The sequence below is a fragment of the Phoca vitulina genome, unplaced genomic scaffold (assembly GCF_004348235.1).
Source record: "Phoca vitulina isolate PV1807 unplaced genomic scaffold, GSC_HSeal_1.0 scaffold8, whole genome shotgun sequence".
Taxonomy (NCBI): Eukaryota; Metazoa; Chordata; class Mammalia; order Carnivora; family Phocidae; genus Phoca; species Phoca vitulina.
Window position 1 is genome coordinate 61,266,449 of NW_022589711.1, and position 19,053 is coordinate 61,285,501.

Genomic DNA, 19,053 nt, shown 5'->3' on the forward strand with positions numbered 1-19,053 from the left:
CAGGCTGACCCACGTAATGTGCATTTTACGCCATAACAAGATAATATTATACAGACACTCCGGAGGCTGTTAGAAGCAACCTCAGACTTAAGTGATACTTTGTTTTTAGTCACAAGTTTATTGCTAGATAGGCAAGTTTTTATCAGCTATTTGAGGTATCACAAATACCTCAAAAGACACTGTAGGTTATATGTTTTATATGGTATAAGCCTCTAACAGCCTTATAACAATCACCTGCTAGAAAAATAAATTGACTGGAATATTCCTGTTTGGTATCAGAAAACAGACTTTTTTTAAAGGCACTTAAACACAAGAAGGGTGTATTTTCAATAATAATAGCAAACTCATAAGGCACCTTCCATGGACATTGCTCTTTTAATTTTCACAAGCATCCTAGAAGGAAATGGAGGCCACAGAGAAGTCAAGTAACTTGCTGGCGGTTATACAGCTTGTAAGGCGAAGAGCCGAGACTCGAACCAGCCAATCTGGCTCCAGAATCTCCTCGAACCCAGCCAGTCCGGCTCCAGAACCTATGCTCTTTAACTGCTCTATGCATGCTACTCCCTCCCTCTCAGCAACACTTATATGGTGCTTACTGGGGGCTCAGCACTGGACTACTTACTTCTGTTCATTCTGTGACAAATCACTGCAGACTTTCACAGCCCTTATTCTGACCACGTTTCAGATTTAAACCCTAGGGTCAATATCTTGCTGCCAGAGAAATTAGAAGAAATTTGATGAACAATTCAGTAGGCAGACTGTTCCAACATAAGGGTTTTGCGAAGAAGTTAACTTCTAGTTTTGGCAAACACAAATTATGAGTAAAAAGATAGGAACATGCCAGAGTTTACAAGAATCACAGGGCACAACATTTTAACGGGTATTATTCACTGAGTTTTCTGTGGGCCAGGTCCTAGAGTCCCAGATTTTATTTATATCATTATTTTGTATGTATCTCAAAATGATTTTAGGAAGTATATATCAATTATTTAGTTGACTATCAGATGCCATAGGTTGTAAGAGAAAAAAAATGTTGGTAAGGCACTCCATCAGTTGTAAGATGCATTCTAATGTTAAAATGTGAAAGAATGTGCATCTTAACTAATGAAATATGGCACAATCCCATATTACAGGTGAGGAAACAGACTTCATGAGGTTCAGTTGCTGAAGATCACCAGGGCTCACACCTGGGTTAGTCTGACTCGAAGCCCATGCTCTCAACTATTTGATGGAGTATGTCTCAGTCTGTGTTTACGCTGCATGAGGTAAAATTAAATATCTCTTTGTTGTTGTCCTTGTTAAATTAATCATTGATATGCTATAGATTGGTAACTGAAATCTCAAGGTGGCTTTGCAAGATTTGATCACCCAGTAAGATGCTTTACATTGGCCGAATGGGCCAAGAAAAAGAAACCAATTTCTACTTCATTTGTAGCTACGTAGACAGCTTCAACATGACAGCTTCCAAGTGACAATTTCTGTCTCTTTGTCCTAGAACTATCCCTTATTGTAGCTTATAATGAAAAATAACTTTTTTTCTCATATAAAATAAAATCTTTGTTTCTGAAGACATTGCTTGGCCTGCTCTTCAGTTCACAAACAAAATACAATTTCTCCTTTTAATAACTCAAGATGTTTCATAACTATGCCATGGTTTGAGATTTGAGAATGAGCAAACAAGACCACACGAAGCACAGAACAATTTCATAAAAATATTTTTAGCAATAAAGACCCACAAGACAGAGAAACAGAAAATGCATACGTACTCGACTCAGAATCCCATTTTGTTCCTTTTTTTTTCCAAGGGGCGACAGCAGCTTTAAACATTGAATTCCTCCTACATAGGACTATACATACACGCACAGTACACAACTTCAGTTCCTGTTCTAAAAGCACTATGAGCCATTGTTTTATGACTGTCTCTTGAGGCTAAGGGAAAATGTTATTGGTAGTCTAAAAGAATAGGTTTTAATATAGGCATTTAATTTTTTTTCCATATACTCCCTGATTAAAACAAGGTTTGCCCCATTTTCTATTTTTCTTTTAAAAACCCTCTTTACCCACATTAACAAAACAACATACTGACTATAGCTGTGACTTTGGCTTTGACTGCCCTAAGTTTAGATGCAACTTGGATCCATCTCTTGCACTGTGTAAGGGCATTGAGTGAACTTTGGCTACATTGACAACATTTAACTTGTAGTTATTAAGAAAAATTACTTTGTCCCCCAAAAGGTTAAACTGAATGATGATATAGGTTGTTGATCTATTTAGTTTTTAAAATTAGTTGGTAAGAATTAAAAAAGAAATGCAATTACGGCTCCTTAGCAATTACTGAAATAAAATATTTAAATCCACAAAAACGTGGAACAGTCAAGCAAAATTTATATACATATATATGAATTCAACTTATAAAAGTGGAGATTTGGGGCACTGAAAGTTATCACTGCCATTCAAGAGAATATTATTATTGTCTCTGGGCTACAGAAATAATATGCTCTTTATTTTTAAAAATCCTCAGGATACAGACAAATATAAAGAAGAAAATGGAAAACATCCGAACTTCCGAGATTGTTACAGTTCAGAGAGATCAGGGAAACTGCTAGGGAGTGGCAGCTTGTATTCAAACCCAAGTTGAACTAAAACCGCATGCCTTTTTTTTTTTTAACCATACCATACAGATAACCAACATTCATTATCACTTTGTACCGACTGCAGTTAGATCAACAAATGTAGTTTGGTTTGAATAAGACTGAATATGGAATATTCTGATAAGACTACACCGACCTAAACACAGCCGGCAAAGAAAATGTGAAAATGCTCACACAAGTTGGAAGCCTGGGCTTGGGTCCAGTTGCTCACACACTAGAATGAATGTCTGAGTTGTGCTGGGATTACAGAGTCAGTTCTCATCTATTCAGTTTCGCTGACATGAGCCCTCACTATGCGCTGGATACTGTGTGAGGTATTTTGTAGACAACATTTCTTCCCAGTAACTCTGCAAGCTAGGTAGCACCTATTTTTAAGATGAGAAAAACGGGGCTCAGACAGGTTAGGTGGGTTGTCTTGGCAAATGGCAGAGCTGAGATACCTACCCAGGTCTGTGTGCCTCAAAGCTATGCTCTTACCATTGTGATATCCGAACACAACCTGATCCCCATCCTCATGGAACTTAGAGTCTGATAGGATAGGACATTAATTATGGAAATAACTAGAATGTAAGATAGAATACAAAAGAAACCATCCAAAGATAAAAACGGAGTATGGTGAGTATTCGAATGCCAGAGAGACATACCTATTAGGAGCTGGGAGTGAGGGGGATGGACAGCAGCAAAAATGGGAGAAGGGACTTCAAGAAAGGATAGAATTTCTGTAGATATGATGAGGGTTGGGTGGGACAAAGGTGAATCAAGAAGAGGAAGTAGGAAATCTGATGTGTTAGCTACATGTAAGGTATGAGTAGAAAGCAGGGAGAGATCAAGCTAAAAGGTGATGTTGGCTATAGCCCTGAAGGTTCGAGGCTCAAGGGGAGGAATTTATACATAATTCACCGGGCAGTGAGGCTCCCTGGAAAGTCTCTGAGTGCAGAGAGACCTTAGGAAGATGAATCAGACAAGGGTGTGGAGAGAAAGTAGGCCCATTCACTAACAGTCAATTTCCTTGGTTTTCAGGGAGTAAGATACATATTATTATCCTCATTTTAAGGATGAAAAAAACTGAGGTTCACGAGGGCTAAGTAGCTTGCCCAAGGTCATAGTTAGTAAACAGAAGAGCCAGGACTTGAATCAAGAACCTCACTCTGTCCACTAAGACCTGACTACTCCAAGAGAGGTCTATGGACTGGCAGCACCACCCCCCTCCCAGATCCCTGACAGCTCATTAGAAATTCAGACATACTGAATCAGAATCTGCATGTTCAGGATGACGTATGCACGTGAAAGTACCAGGTCACATTTTCTTTTTTATAATGACCTATATAATTACAGGAAAAAATCATTCAGCTGACTTACACCCAGATGTCTGGGAGAGTACATTAGGTAATTTCCTTACACAAAAGGTCGGAATCAACTAAGAAAAGAGGGCCTTCTGGATTTTGTTCTCATAGGTAAACCAAGTCAAGAATTCAAAAACTGAAATTGTAACTAGCTGTGTGGCCTTGGGCAAGCCACTTAATCTCTCTGAATTTTAGTTTCTTCATCTGCATAATACTTAGCCTATAAGAAGCAAATGAGATGGTATCTGTGAAAAAAGCTTGTATAATGGGAGACCATTATACACATATGAAGTGCTGTTATTAGAAGATAGAGCTATGAAGCACCTTATTTCAAAGAATAAAGAGGAAAAAAGAAGGAAGAAAAAAAGGAAGAGAGGAAGAAAGAAAGAAAGAAAGAAAGAAAGAAAGAAAGAAAGAAAGAAAGAAAAAGAAAGAAAGAAAGAAAGAAAGAAGAAAGAAGGAAGGAAGGGAGAAAAGGAAGGAAGGAAGGGAGAGAGGGAGTGAGGGAGAGATGGAGGGAGGGAGGGAGGGAGGGAGGAAGGAAGGAAGGAAGGGTAAAAAGAAAGGCAGGGCAATATACACAAGTTTGCTGAAGGAAAACCAGCTTCACTGAGGCAGGGGCATGAAGAACTGATGAGTTAAGGAGTGAAGGAGTCCGAGAAATCTAATTCGTGTTTCACATAGGTGTTTCTGAAAATACAGAGACCGTGCTGCACATGGAATTGGAAGAGCAACAAGGGCCTGTGTGGTCTTGGCCCAAAGTAACAAACATAAAGCCATTAAAAAAAAAAGTCATGTAGTAATTAAAGGAATGAAAAACAGTTCATCTGAGGAAAAATTAGTATAGATTTTTAATCTTGGAGCAGAGAAGCCTACATAATGAATTAATAATGGAACATTTGTTACCAATTTATTGCAGTTACCACAGAAAATTAAGATACATTAACTGATTTCAAGCATGAGATTCTTTAGTGAGCCTACATAGTGAGGGAGGTTAGACACTGAGCACGTGAAAGAGAGATTATGGACTCCTCATCCTTAATTCTTGTGGCACATATTCACGGAGGGCCGACTACTTGCCAGACATTGGGTGGACTGCTGGGGCTCCAGAGTGTATAAAATACACTTATTTCTTCAATTAGGGAATAGTTCAGCAGAGAGAAAGATACAGGTCATTATAATCCAGGGTAGAAAGTAAAATGTTCCATAAGATAGCTATAAATAAGAGAGCATAGAAATTCGGAAGCAAGCAGGTGTTAACTTCAGATGGCAGAAGTATTAAGAAAGGTTTCCCGACTAAGGTACCGGGCACATTTTTAAACTGTTTTCCTCTGGTCTTCTAAGAATCATGGACCTGGACTAATCATCTGCTGAGGTTCTTTCCCATTCTGTGGTGCTGTGATGGTCGTTTATTAGGCTATGAAATAATCGATTACATTTGAATACATTTAGGACTGAGGAAAACCTCAACTATTAGGCAGCAGTGTGACCCTGGCGGTATTATGGCATCCCTTATCTGTGGAAATCTGTGTCCACATGAGATTAAAAAAAGAAACCAAAACCAAAACCAAACACTCAAATTAGTTTTAATTCAGTCCAACGACCAATCTATTGAGACATTAGTGTCAATTGACTCTGTTGGTTTGTTGATTCCATGCTGACAGCAACATATGTAGAGAATGCAGATGTACAGAAACTAATCAATCACCTGCCCCTTTCCCTCAAAAGCCCTGATAAATTAACAAAATATTTCTGAGGCAGGGGAGGGGAGGTAATGGATAGAGTATGTACCGGGCAGGCAGTTTGTAGGGATGAAGCTGGTAAAATTTTTTATGTGGGTCACCAGGAAAAATGTGGGGAAAAAGTGTCTTTGCACACATTGTAAAGTTTTGGCATATTCCATAAAAATCAGGTAAAATATATGAGATCTCTAGCATATGAGATCTGCTAGTCAATTATCCCACTTCAAGACTCAAAACCTTAGTAGCTTGGAAGGCGCAGAATAATGAAATCAGAAAACAAGTTGAAGTTCTTCTATTTTTGTAAGGGCTAAGACTAAGCAATACTCCTTGAGATGATTTTAGAAGAATTAAGTAATATTAGGCAGATTCAAGATTTCTATGGGTGGGGGCAAAATCCTTTAAAATTTATTAATAGAATGGAATAGAGTGTTAGCCAATCATTTTTAAATGCAATGTCACACACGTAATATATAAACTGAAGATTTTTTGGAGGGGTGTCAATCAATGCATAAGCTCTGGGTTTGCTGAACTTCTGAAGGACATGTGCCTGTAATTGGCCTTTCTAATTTCTGTCTTGTTAACAAGTATATAAATAAGAGAAGGCTTCAGTAATTGGCTCAGAGTTACTAATGAATTAATTAACTTCAGTCTATTTTACCTAACCTTTAATAATAAGAGTCCTTTTTTTTTTTTTTTTTTGGTCTAGCAATAGGTCTGACAGACTGAGAAAACAGACATGCAGCAAAGCTCTTGAAAATTAATGAGAAACGAGGAAAGAATCAATGTACATTCTGCTTGCAGAGAACTGACACAAAAAAGACACAATAAACCATGAACAAACACAGTCAGTTTAAAAAATAGGTTAGAAAAAGTGGGCAAATTCAATTATAGAAGTAATTAGAAGATATAGGGCAAGGCTGCCTTTTGGGACTGTGCCAGAAAACATGAATTAATATGAGTGAATAGAAAGAGCCCATGTAGTAATTAAGAAGCAATCACCTATGGCAATGAGTACCTGAAAACAGGCTGCAAACTATTAATTCAGTGATCAAAAATATTTTTAGATGATTAATATGGCAAATTTATTTTAAAAGACTAATTTCTGGAAAGATATCAAGACAATAGCACACTATTTGTTCCTCTGGCATTTATATAGCTAATTAAATTTTATAATTTGCAACAACAGTCATTATTATCTGAAAACAGGAAAGGCAATATTTCGCCTTTTTTTTTTCATGGTGGTTCTAAAATCAATAAGTTAAATCCAGCTCCTGCAGTCCTCTGTAAGTGCCTAAACCCTGATTGTTACATTCTTTCAATGCATGTTTTTCTTATATGGCTGTGTTTCTATAATTTTAAGCATCTGAATTAATGTACATATCCTCAGAGGTTTTATATGTTTCCATACCTGGGCAGGGATTCCACACACTGTTTAATTTCAACACTATCAAATAAAAGCAGTTAAATGTACTATTTGTGCATCAAAGACTTTCCTACTTGGTCAGCAGAGGTCTGTTACTTCAGTGCACACCATTCCCTCCCCCAGAATACAAAGGCATAGACATGTTATGGTGAAGAGTGCTTTGCAACACACAGAAGGCTAATGGCTTCTGAAATAGGTGATTATCAGAGCCCCGTAGAGCAAGATGAGGGTCTGGCTGGTAATAAATAACCTCGCAATATGAATTATTCTATTTCCACAGCTTTAAGAAAAGCTACATTTCATTTGTTGATCAGAAAAGTCTGGAAAATGCTGTGTCTCTGGAAATAACAGGGAGCTACTAAAGCTAATCACTGTGTCAGCAGGGAGTTATTGAGCACCTACTAAGGGCCTAAGGTGCAAAAGTAAATCTTGAAATGCTAAGCTTGTAACAAATATTTGTGTGTGTGCGTGTGCGCGCATGCACGCACGTGTGCAATTTCCTTTTTAAAGTCAGTAAACAGAAACTCTTGTATGCCATGCTTTAGAGATGTTAGATTTTTAATTATTAATTTGCTCACGGATTATTGCTATTTTTGAGGTTAGGGTACACATTGCTGACGTACAAAACAAGATCGAAGTAGAAACTCATTGGGAGTCACGATTGCAGAGGGCATGGAGATAAGAGTTGTACAGGTATTTGAGGAAAATAAAAAATGAGAGATTTTGACAAGATTCCAAATGAAGCAGATATTAGGACTGTCCAGTTCTTTCACTACCTGTTTTTCTCTCATTTTCTTAAAACGACCTGGGTGCTTTTGAGAAGAACACGTAAGAGAAGATCACCTCTAGCAGAGGGCTCTCATTCTGAATTTGCCTCGCGTTGTTAATTATGAAAACTTAGGTATGGCAATGGCAATGGCAAACCAAGAGCTCCTCTAGCTATATGCTGACAATGACAGAGCCCCCCGAGAGGCAGGCAATTGGGAACTAGTGAAGTGAGGACAGCTTAGAGGTGTGGGGGCTGAGAGGGGCTGCCAGCTGAACAGGACCCACTCACCATGAAATGTTAATGTGTCAATGAAGGGGAAAAGCATGAATGAACCACAAAGAAACTGAAAGTGACTCAGCTGGTTGGAGATGGAATTTGGGCTCTTTGCCAAGCTAAGGTGTTCAAGGGCACATACCCTAACGCCGAGGGAAAGAAAACAGGCTGCCCCTGATTTTAGAAAGAGATAATATTTTGAGGAAAGAAGACAAAGGCTCTTTTCTCCAGAAATAAACTTCCTTCCTTTTTTTTTCTTCTTTCCTTCTTCCCTTCCTTCATCCCACAAACATTTTCTGCGTTCCTACTTTTTGCCAGGCTCGAGGTTAGGAATGGAGCAAGAACTCGAGAGGGAGAGAGGGGTATGAAGATAAATGAGAAACAACCCCTCTCCCAAAGCTCCTATTCTCGAGGAAGGACAGGTATAGGTAGATGTAGGCAACTATAATAAAAGATCGTGAAATAAGTTGCAAAGGAGGGGAAGAGGTAAGCTGTAGAGGGAGAGCAGAGCAAGGGGGCAACTAGCTGGGGGCTCTCATAGATCAGAAAAGGCTTTCATAGAAGAGGTGGCAATTAATTATGCCTACTTGAAGAATCATAAGCAGAGAAGGAAGGAGAATTTCAGTTGGAGGAAACTTTCTCTTCCCCTACTGTCATCTCTAAACATCTTCTTTTCCAAATCAAATTATTTCAGGAAAACAGGGAGACAACACACCCATGACATATGCATGTGAGAGTGGTAGTTGTATGTGGCGGGGAGAGATGAGGAGAAAGATTGGCTTGTATGGGGATTTCTCTAGAGTTTAGAATACATTCTCCTCATATATCAAACATTTGCTTCCTCCAAGTTAGCCTTTTTTTTTTTTTTTTTTTTTTACATACTCTTCTTTTTCATTATTTGAATGATATTTGGATCTTGTTTGGTTGGAAAATGTGATCTTTCAATAGCTTTTTTTTTTTATAATTTTAAAAATATTTTATTTATTTATTTGAGAGAGAGCGAGCGAGCACACATGCACAAGTTCGAGAAAGGGCAGAGGGAGAGGGAAAGAGAGAATCTCAAAAAGACTCCCCTCTGAGCATGAAGCCCATCATGGGCTCGATCTCATGACCCTGAGATCATGACCAGAGCCGAAATCAGGAGTCGGATGCTTAACTGACTGAGCCACCCAGGAACCCCTCCAATAGCTTTTATATTTTATGTTTGATGGCTTTGTCATTTTTGCCAATGATAAGTCCCTTATTCTAACTCATGGCTTGAGGGTTCCTGTGGATTGTACTGTATTCATAATGCATTCAATTATTCCTGTTTTAACGTATCTTTTCCTTTTCTCATTAAATAAATACTTAAGTACTTACTATTTGGCAATATCCTGCTAGGCACAGTTTGTTCTTTCCTTGCTTCTAGCTTCGAAATGATGCCATTTCCTCAGTGCTGAACATCAAAGCCAATCTTGTTCTTAACTGAAATTGGTCAGCCGGACTGGTCTATCAGTTCTTAAGATGTTTTCAAAGAAAGGCTATAGAGACCAGCCCAGTTAAGGTAACTACAACAGGCTTATCTACAAATGGAGAAGAATTTCAGACTGGCATGGGTCAAAAGTTTCCTACATACAAATCCAGGCTTGTTTACCAGATATGCAAAATCTAGGTCTCCACATCTCTCCAGAGGCTAAGAAAGGAAAAGTAACTATCATACATGAACATTAATTCATTCACTGGATTTTTAAGTACTCTGCTAGGGACTAGGGATACGAAAATGATTAAAACATGAGTCTTGCCCTTAAGGAACTTACTCCCTCAAGAAGTAGATAAGTCAGATAAGTAAATCAATTATTATAATATAGCTGTGATAAGGTATAAAAGTGCAGCATGCTATGAGAGCACAAAGGAGGGATATCTAAATTAGATTGGGACAGTGGGATAAGAGGATAAGATGCCAGAACTGAGTTTTTAGGAACAAGAATTTCATTAGCTGAAGAAGAGGACCAAAGGAAGATGATGTATAAAATGGCACAATGAGCTTGGGAATGTCTTTTTTGCAGACATACAAAGTATTGGCTCCATATTAAATAAAAGAAGGGTGGGATGGTCAGACAGACCAGGCTAACACAGACCAGGCTCTCTCTGAGGTTTTCTGTTCCTTGACTCATTTCTTTTTTTCCTAACTCCTTTTTCTTCCACCCAGAGTTTTTGGATAGAGCCATATAGACAGTCTAGTCTGTGGACATTTCAGAATTTGAAAGCTCCTGGCCTAGAGAATGCTGCTGGGGTATGTCCAATGGGCATTCATGCTAACAACCCAGGTGAGAGCACAGAAAAATAGCAATGGATGAGACACATGGTACACATGTGTGCGTCTCGTGAAGTTGTTGACATCTATGGAAATGATTCTTTTCTTTATGCCAATATTTTCTTTTGTCTGAATTTAGAGTCTTGACTGAATGAATAGGCAGCTTGTTGCAAAGACCTCGACATGTTTTCTAGCCAGGCAACATCAAGAAATGGCACCAAGACAATTCTCAGGATTAAACGTTTATTAGGAATGTCCACTCCTTTTATGAATTCTCTGCCTAGCTAACTCCCACTCATCCTTCAGGAATAAGCTCAAGTGACTTTTTTTTCCCCCTGAGAAGTTTTGTCTGATATTCTGTGTTAGGTCGTGTCCCTCTATACATGCTTTCCTAGTACCCTGCAATTTTCCTTTGCAGCACTCAATATGACTCTGATTAAATGCTGAACTTCATAATTAATGCTTTCACATCAGACTCTTTAGGTAGGATGTTCGCTGCATGAGGACAGCAACTCTACAGTGCCTAGCAGCATTCCTGGTTCATTATAGGTGCTCAATAAATATTTTTGGAAATGACTCATTTTACTCGTTATCCCAATTTGCATACAACTCAAAAACAACAAATTGCAATGCAGCAGAGCTGCTACGTAAAACCAGGTTTGTAGATCTGAGAGATAACCGGAACTCTCAAAGTCTCTCAGAATGGACATGGGCTTCTCGGAGAGTTCAAACAATGGCACTAGGTTATCTCCTCTTCTTGTTTTCCCTGGCCTCTCCCCATGGGCATTTTGGCTCAAAACAAATCCAGCATCTTCCCATTCATCTGTGTCAGGGCATCTTTATTGTTGCAACTTACTTTCCTCAGGCCACAGCTTCCTTCATTACTGAGTGCCAAATATGCTGGTCACCACGCCAAGCACTTGGGATAAAAACATGAAAAGGCATTGACCTTTTCAGGAAAGCAGCAGGCAGCCATGGGAGGGGCAAGGCTGGAGCAGGCGTCCTCAGTCTCCAGAGAACCACTGCCTGTAATTATGTCACAAGAACACTGCCCTTTTAGCTTAAAGGATTTGATCTCTGTTAAAATGCCTATCACCCCGGAAATCATAACTATTTTTAGCTGTTACCAACCACTTTTACCTTCAAATGAATGAAGGATCTGAGAGGAGGTTTTGGCCCAGAGGGTAGAGGGACAGGGAATAAGGCTGCTGGGAGGGAAAGGGAGAGGGACAAGACATGCCAGTAAGCTGGGAAGGGTTAAAGAAGCAGCAGCCACAGCACCTAACACGTAATAGACGCAAGGCGGTGCTTGATGAGTCCATAGAAGATAAACTGCTTTCTTCAAATTGGTCGAGGGCTTGTCCTACCTTAGACTGCGTCTTTAGGTAGCTAGCGATTTCTGGTTGAAAAAAAGTTTGCAAAATAGGAAACAGATGGCTCCAGCTATTTAGAGTTGATGTCAATCCCATGACACTATCCCACTCTAGGGTTTCAGAGGGAGAACATACAAAACGTACTTTTCTTTTCCTTTCCTACCACTACGAATTCAAGAGGATTTCCATTTTCAGAAATGTTATAACAAGGACATATATCCAGTTTCCAAAGGTTTCATGTGATCTTGAGCTTAGATGTATATGCTGGGTTCTCTTAGCTATTCCAAACACTTTTTTTTTTTTTTTAAATCAAAGAAACTCCAATGGACTTAAATTGGTCATGAGAACTAGTGATGATGTTTCAAAAGAGGACACATACCATACCGGTGTCTGAATACTAAGATTCTTTTCTATGTCTGTGAGTATAATGCTTGCTTACACATACTTGCAAAGAACACAATTAGCATACTAATTTGATTCTCTACCTAAAGAATGGAAGATTCTTTTGACACAGACAGCTGTCCATGAATAGTGAGGGTGACCCTTGGTCAGTTTTCCATCTGTCTTAGAGTAAATGTCCAGACTTAGACATACATTAGCCGTATGACCTCAGGCAGCCCTCTTACACTGCTGTTTATCAGTATCTTCATCTGTAAAATGGAGGCACATCTAAAACCTGCCTGACGGGGTTGTAATTAGGATTAAGTCAGTACTTTGCTCACAATAGACAGTCCATAGTATTTTTTTTAAACTCTGCTCTGAATCTGTCTATTCTGAGGAAGTTTGTAGTAGGTCCAGGACTCTCTACTTTGACCTGCCTCTAAAGAGAGAGAAGTAGAGAAAGGTTTTACTGAATCAGGTCTGAGAGAATTCTATAGCTGTGGCAAGTCACCACTTCTCTTGCCCTTGACTCCCAAGGGTATAGGCTTCAAGGACAGATGCACAGAGAGCGGCAGGGAGTGACTACTGTCTGGGCATGCGTTAGGCCCATCGCCAGTGTCCCCGGCAGCTCTCAGAATACCAGGCTGACAAATCTAAATAACACCAGTTATAATTGTATGATCACAATTCCTGAATCTCTCCCTAGACTCATCTCCCTCTCCCATCCTTTTCCCTTCCTTAGGCTAGTGGTTCTCAACCTTGGTTACACATTGGAATCATCTGTGGAGCTTTAAAATATTGATGCCTACATCCCATTCTTAGAGATTCTGATTTAACTTGTTCAGGATATAGTATCACTATTGGCCGTTTTTTAAAGATTTTATTTTAAGCAATCTCTACACCCAACATGGGGCTCAACCCCACAACCCCTAGATCAAGAGTCACACACTCCAATGACTGAGCCAGCCAGGCACCCCCAGTATTGGCCCACTTCTTTATTTATTTAAAAAATATATTTTTTAAAAGATTTATTTATTTATTTGAGAGAGAGAGAGAGCAAGCGAGTGAGATAAGGGGCAGAGGGAGACGGAGAGAGGATCCTCAAGCAGACTCCTTGCTGAGTGTGGAGCCTGACATGGGCCTGGATCCCAGGACCCTGAGAGCATGACCGGAGCTGAAATCAAGAGTCGGACGCTTAACTGACTAAGCCACCCAGGCACTCCAATTTTGTTTTCAATGTAAAGTCCAAGTTAACACATGCCAATAACATCATCAATAAAAAGACAAACATTTCATCATGGCACATAAAATGAATTTTATGTTGTTAACAGTATTTGGTATCTTAAGCTTATTTAAATCCTAGTTTAATGTAAACACACTCTGTCTTGCCCTTCCCCATAAATCTGAGGCTGTTGAGCCCATCAGGTGTGAGGGGCACCAGGCTGAAAGGAGCAGAGCGGTACCATGCGGTCCTACCATTTGCACAAAGATTCCTAAGAACCAGAGTTGATTCAGAGTACCCTCTCGGACCTTGCGTTAGCTCCAGGAATCTAAGCATCTCTTATTATCTATTAGTTCTGCCAGTTTGGTTGCCAGTGTCATGAAGTGGATGTTTTTTAACCCCAGTGTCATGAGACTCTGGTGTGTCATTGTCAGCTGTGATTGAGATATGTTACAAGAAATGTGAAATAGGAATAAAGCTCTGGGGTTTCCACACAACCTATTTAAGAATGAATTCCAGCAAGCTCAGGGTTATCCTTATAATAGCACTGCTTTCACTTGCTTGCACCCAATACACTGTCCTGAACGAGGGAACATGGAGGAGCTACAATTCCTATGAGGGACTATCATTTGACATGAGTGTCCCCGTGGAACAAAGGTTGGGGGTTTGCACAAACCAACCTCCCAAGTCAAAAAAGTTCCTCACTGGGCCTCAAGATTGCAGCAGTGCATACTAATGGGGGTGAGGGGACAGCGGGACAAAGGGGCCTCTCTGTGTTCTGGTGCCCGGTCTCTTTTTTGGGGACAGAGAGGACCTTGTTTTTTTACATCGGAGAGGGAAGCTTGTTTATAAGGTCACATCTTAAGCCATCTCCGAACTGAACATGGAAAAAAGATCTTAAGTAATTCTGCCAATCTCTTCTTATCACAAAAGATCAGTTTATAAACATGTCAAGTGTAAACACAATATTTTTAGGAAAAATAAGGACAAAAGTATTACATATTTGGGGGGGGGGGGGAGATTCTACTGATACTTGGAGTAACTATGATCCAACCAGTAATCTTAATGTCTTCTGCTGAGTTTGAAGGAATGGAGTACTTCATTTAGGTTTTTTTTTTTTCATTTGCTAACCAAACTTGCTAGTTGCATAAAAAGAGAAATTGCCAGTTGGGTAATTTAGACCAACACTTTGATTTTTTTTTTTTTTTCCTTTTCAAGGTTCCTGAGCAGAAGTGAGAACAAGGTTTGATGATGAGGCTTGGAGAAGGGAGAAGGGCCGGGGAGAAATATGGTAAGCACTCAATAAATGGTTGTTGGTAGTTGTTATGGTGGTGATGGGATGGTTAACAAATCTTTCCTAAGAAATGCTTTCAAAGCTGTGAAGTGCAGAAGGGAACATCCTACCTTGGTTTTCATGAGTTCTGAGCTATTTTGAATATTAATTATGACTTTTTGTGCTTAGAGTGATTTTTTTTTTCTAGTAAGGAATTTTGAAGCAAAAGAAAGGAAGAGGGATTTATGAAGCACTCAGTATACTCAAATTGAAAGTGAACCTTGTTTTTAATTTTCCTTGTTTATAACAAATTACTTGTTATATATTTTAGTGCCTCAATTTTCATTTCAACCTTTCAACTTATTAGTGAGTAATAAACATGGAGTCCTTGAAGTTAAACGGACAAAGTGTCAAGTAAATTTAAGATCTTATTTTGTTATTTTACAGTATGATGGATCAAATTGGGCAAATACACTTAAAATATATTTAGAAGATTAGATTCCTCATGGTTATTTGGCAAATGAAGTGGAGGGCCACTTCCAGACTTCAAGCCAAAGGGTGATGGGCTCCTATTACTATCTATTATTAGTAGTCATAATACTATTAGTAACAAAGAGCCTCAGAAAATTCATAGATGATAGTTCAAGAATGAACTGCTTACCAAGAGAAAGTCAGGAATATTTGGGGAGGGGGATGCTTCCTTAACCTTTCAAAGCAGCCAACTCCCCTGACTTCCCACAATCCATTCCAGAGGGCTGCTTCCTGAGGCTGAATTCTGCAAGGGGCCTATCTGACACGTGGCCTTTGTCGCACTGCTCATGTTGACCGCCGTGCTTTCCTTTCCCTCCATCTCTCGCTCTTTATATTACACTGCCATTTATTTCACATTGCTTTTTATTTCACACTGACCCTAGCCTTTTGGTGCCAGTATATGAAATCTCAGTTTTTCATTCTGTAGATCAGTTCTGGGTCTGCGGTCTTAGATCCATTACTTTTTAGTGAGATTTTATGTCACTGGAGACAGCTTTGCATTTTAATAAAGTTTCCAATCCTCTAAGGCCCTCTCCCCTGAAACAGCTCCAGCTCCCCAGGGCTGCTGAAGGGTTGAGCAGAGAGAGTAGAAGCTTTTGTGGACAGTGACGCTGGTGGCAGATAACTCCAGCTGTCATTACAAGATCATCTAGATAAGGAGGGGACAATCAAGTAGGGCTTATGGTCCACTTGAGTTTTTCTGATTGTAAAACCAGCCATTTTTCAATTTAAATAATTTAAGGATTCCAGCTTCTCTATACTCTAAGGCTCATTGAGCCTCTTATTAGCTGTTTCTCCAGTTCAAGAGGTGGAAGGGAAGAGTGCAGATTTTTTGTTATTGTTAATGCACAGCAGTGGGTGGTGGTGTGCAAATAAAAAAATAACCTGAACAAATTTGAAGAGAAGAGAGAATAGAAATCCATACAAGTAAACATACATGATTTTAAAAAGTTAATTAAAAGGCACAAAAAGGACAAGTACTGCGTGGCCTTCCATATTATCAATAGGCAAATGACAGAGAGGAGAATGAATTGGAAAATGGATTCCCAGCTAACTAGAAAAAGGAAACAGACTAACATAGCTCTTAATTTTAATTTGAAAATCCCAAATTCTCTCCTAAATCCTTTCCTCATCATATTCTGATAATGATCTTATCTCACACTGTTCCCATTGAAGGAAAGCTGGGACGGGCGGGAGAGAAAGAGCAAAATGAAGTTGCAACGTCCCAGAGGATTCAGCTCGGGACCCACTTAGAGAATCACCTGGGACACATCGATGTCAGCACATACAGCCAGGAAACCATAGCTGCCAAAAGGTCTTCCTTGTCTCTCTTCCTTGTAAGCCTCTTCTTTTTTTTTTTCAATTTTGCACCCTTCTCTTCTCAAATCTCTGTGACCAAAGGCCAGTAACCTTTACCACATTTCTTTTCAAGTGGTATATACAGGAATTAGCCTGCAAGTCACTCACTTCCATACGAGAGAATGGGACATGAAGGCACTGTCCACCAAGAAGGTGGGGCTTTTCCTGAAATTTTCAGGAGTATCTTTTGGACCGTATCCAATTGGTCTGTAGAAGTATTCTAGGGATGGGACAGGTCTGGAGAACCAAGCAATGTCCATGCCTGTGGGCTGGTCTTTTCTTTTCTTTAGGAGACATGTACTGCTCACATGAAGGCACAGATTCCCCAACATAAAGGTCAGAGCCTGAGAGAGAAGGTTGGATAGCTAATTAGAGAAAATATTTCCTGACAGAGGTAGGACCCATGGTTACTACCACGGGTTGAGCTGATAGAGAGATACTCTTTGAATTATTAGAAAAATAATGATGACATGCAGACCGCTGATCAGTCTTCAGTTGACACTGGAAAGAAATCTTGTGTGGAAGGTAAGTAACATCAATAGCTAAGGATTTACACTAGGAGAAAAGACCAGGAAACACTGTGTTTTCTTTTCCTCCTTCTTCCCTTGCTTTCTTTTCTTTCCCATTTCTCTCTTTCTAAACAAGAGAAGGCCATCTTTGGATTACTAGTGAATTATCATTGAATATTGCTGATGCATAAGTAGATCTCAGGCAAATATGGGATATCTCTATTCAAAGAGCCAACTGTAAACTTCTAGACTGGTGTTCCGCTCTCCCTGCCCGCCGCCCACCCCCCACCCCCATTTTAGAATTAGGGAAAACAAAACAAACATAGCCAGATAAGCTGAGTGCCAGAAACAGCAAATACTGCTTTTGCTCCCTGTATTTCCTTTTCCTTTTTTAGGCAATGGAATTGTAAGCTCTGTAAGGTCAGGGGCCCTGATAGATTTACCCAGTACTGTATTCCCAGCATTTAACACTGTGCCTAAATATTTGTTGAATGATCCAACTAACGGGATATCCATTAATATCCTATCCACAAGATGTGGATAAAGAATTGGTAAATCAGAGCCATAAATAACATAAAGATTGCCTTACAGCTCTCTCTCTCTCTTGATTTAACCTGCCAAAGTTCTATTAGAGGAGAATATTCTAAAATGTGTTCTACAGAACATTAGCTCTGAAGAATAAAAATCAATTTTTTTTTTCAAAAAAAGGTGGGGAGAGTCTATGGAAAATTAGTTTGGGATACTCTGTATTATACAAAGTTCAAAGAGATCTTTACAGTATGATCTCTCAGAGTTTTTCAAATACAAATTTTCCCTGTGAATTTCCCAGGGAGGGACATAGCTTGCTACATTTCCAAAAATTATTTGACGATGTTCCTCTTTTACCTGGCACAGGTTACAGTAACAGTATTCCATAAAACATGTCTTGAGGAAAGTAGCATCTTAATTCAGCTTTACATTCTTTAAATTATTTCTCTCGATTTAAGTCCTAAGTAATTTTTTCCACTGAGAAAGATACCACCAGGTATAACAATGTAATGTGCGGGTAGTTATCACTACTGAACTTGACATAAAAAATAGTTACAAAGGTTAAGTTGTATGTCATGTAATTTTTTAACCACAACTAAAAATTAAGAAAAAATACTCCCTAAATATTATTTTACTAAGTAATAAGTTAAGTCAATATTTTACCTAAGGGCTGTAATGATGCACCCAAATTTAACAGTATTAAATGGCTTGGTTTTGGTCTACAACATGCTGCTCAAATGCATTTACCACCTAGATACTGTATCTTCCACAGCATCTTGATTTTGAACATGGAGCTATGGATTTCTTAGTGTGTGTTTTTAGTAATCCAGCCCAGGATGACTACCTAAAAAGACCTGTGACTGTATGTATAGGGAAAGTTTATTATAGTTTAGTAGAGTGAACTTGGGACTATGAGACAAGAGACTAGGTTACAAAACTGACATTGTCACTGACTTAGTGGGCCAGTGAACGCTGCTTTCCTTATCTATAAGATGGCCTCAGTCAGCAATTTTTTACTTTTTTGCCTCCAACATGAGATTCCCTTCTTCCGTGGAACTTTAATAGTCACAGCGGGTAAAAGCAGAGATGCTCTGGTCTCGAGGAGGTGGAGGCCACTGAGCCTCCCTTCCCCCATGGCCCTGACTATCCCCAAAGAGGCTAAGAGCTCAAGGTAACACAGTTTGAAAACCACAAAGCTAGCTAATCTTTAGGATTCTTTCGAAGTCTTACTTCTGCCACCAGGAGTTAAACTGCAGTAGAAAAGAATGTTTGTGTGTCCATATTAAAGCCTCTAATTTTATACCGACCCACAGAGAATTCAGCTCTTCTAGAATATAGAACCCTGCCATACCATAATGTGGCAAGCACCTTTTGAATGTCAAC

General features: G+C 39.3%; 1 protein-coding gene and 1 long non-coding RNA gene across 11 annotated transcripts in view; one reads left to right on the forward strand and one right to left on the reverse strand.

Moving 5' to 3' along the window:
• LOC116634030 overlaps nt 1-17,320 on the forward strand; it is a 76,898-nt gene extending 59,578 nt beyond the window's left edge. Inside the window, exons 2-3 of the long non-coding RNA XR_004299833.1 lie at nt 1,134-1,265; nt 14,689-17,320. This is a non-coding gene — a long non-coding RNA (uncharacterized LOC116634030). The remainder of the gene's footprint in view (nt 1-1,133; nt 1,266-14,688) is intronic.
• The window catches only part of SOX2 (SRY-box transcription factor 2), an 808,376-nt gene that overhangs the window by 205,603 nt on the left and 583,720 nt on the right, over nt 1-19,053 (reverse strand). The gene's annotated exons all lie outside the window — the stretch shown is intronic.